Source organism: Ailuropoda melanoleuca, unplaced genomic scaffold (genome assembly GCF_002007445.2).
Source record: "Ailuropoda melanoleuca isolate Jingjing unplaced genomic scaffold, ASM200744v2 unplaced-scaffold4744, whole genome shotgun sequence".
Lineage (NCBI taxonomy): Eukaryota > Metazoa > Chordata > Mammalia > Carnivora > Ursidae > Ailuropoda > Ailuropoda melanoleuca.
Genome location: NW_023219881.1, coordinates 6,494 through 8,578, shown reverse-complemented (window position 1 = coordinate 8,578; position 2,085 = coordinate 6,494).

Genomic DNA, 2,085 nt, shown 5'->3' with positions numbered 1-2,085 from the left:
TATAATAAAAATATCTAGTGATAATATAAAGAGATTTATTCCCCTTCTGAATTCATTAAACTTGGTACAGTCAATTATCCTGGCTGGATCAGTTTGCTTCAGGACCACATATATTGTGGGCAGGGTCAATGTACCCCTAAAGGTACAGTAGGCATGGTGCCTAGAGCCCAGAATAATTTTAGGAGCCCCTGAAATGGATTAATATTTTTAAAATAAGAAGAAAATATGAATATAAGCCATATCCAACTCACACTAGTCATCGTTATAACAATTCATTCATAAAATATAATCATTATTATGTTTTATGGAGAAGGACTCCTGAAGACAAAGGAGCAAGAGGCCACAAATGTCATGGGCAACATGCCCTGATTGTGTGTATGAAACAGCAGCAATATGTTCAACACTCTTCATACCCAGTACTATAGCTAGAATGTAGTTTTAATTTAAAAGAGAAGGGGCGCCTGGGTGGCTCAGTTGGTTAAGTGTCTGACTTAGGCTCAGGTTATGATCTCAGGGTCCTGGGATCTATCTCCCATGTCAGGCTCCCCAGTCAGCAAGGAGTCTGTTTCTCCCTCTGCTCCTCCTCCTGCTGGTGTTCTCTCTCTCTCTCTCTCTCATATAAATAAGTAAAAATCTTATTTAAAAGGCAAAAGAGGAAAAGTAACGATACGTGCAAAAAAGTATAGAACACCAGAGAGTCCTCAGAAAATACTTTCTTCCAAATATATTTTTTCTTATCTTCCTAAATTTGAGAGGTTAATAGATGATCCTGCACCACAGAAATAAAAATCTCTTTACTTGTCACATTCCCAAGTCGAGAACATTTCAACACAAAGGTAGTTTATAAATTACATCACCACCATCCCTGTAGTATAAAGTGGTCTACAGAAAGAATTAGAGGCAGAATTGGCTGATGCAAAAGAAATATAAGTGATCAAGTCTATAGAGTTAAGGCAGAAAATCTTTGTATGTTAAAGTTGTGTTTTAGACATGGACAGAGGAAAAGTCTGAACAGCTGGGGCAGGAAATTACTAATGATGTAAGAACAAGTCTGTGTCACAAAACTGAACAACAATGACCACGGATCTGGATTACAGAAAAGAATTCATAACATGAACATAATGAAATTCTAGGAGAGATTCAGAAATAGTCAGATGCTTTGAAGTCAGAGATTAGGAGCTCTGGATCACATAGGCTTGATTTCTCATCTTGTTCCTGCATTGATTAGCTTTGTCAATGTAAGCATTTTGCATCATCTCTCCACTGATTCTTTTAATCTGTAAAATTGAAATGGCATTATATACAATCTTAAGTTGTAAGAATTAAATGATTTAGACTGAAAAAATGAATCAGCTAAAAATTAGTGAAATTGCTCACACATCGTTACAACATTCAGTGATGTCACCAGGACAGAAAGTTTGCATGGACAACAGGAGCCCAAGAACACCACTACTAACCATCATTCACTAAACACGAGCACAGGAAGAACAAACATCTGTGCCAGCCTCACTTCACTTCAAAATAAGTCATAACAAAAAGTTATCTATGTAAAAGTAGGGACAGCATAGAGGTGAGTTACTTCTCAGCAATGAAACTAATGGGACCTGTGAGCAGATCTCTGGAAATTAAAAGCTAACCCACCACCAACTCCCCAGTCTGGGATACAAATGCCCTTAAACATCTCTGCAGTAACAAATGGGAGACCTGGTTGGAGCAACTCTGAGGTGTCTGAGCAAAACTAATTTCAAAGCTCGCACTAATGATGGATCCCCTTCTGGTGCTCTCAAAGGAGGAGAAGGGAGAGCCCACGGCCAGAGAGCAACAGACCAATCTCTCTACAGAGCTTGGGATTCCTGAGGAAGTGCTCAGAAACTTGTCTTCAGAAGGTGATTTCACAAGCAGGCATTCGAATATCCTGTGATGCTGACATTTCTCATGCTCTCAGGACTTTATAGTAGGATAGGTCACACACTCTACGAAGACCTTATAAAATAAATACTTTGCCAAAACAAACAAGCCAACAGACTCTTACGTAAGAGAACAAACTTGTGGTTGGTAGAGGTGGTTGTGTGGGGAAAGGTGAAA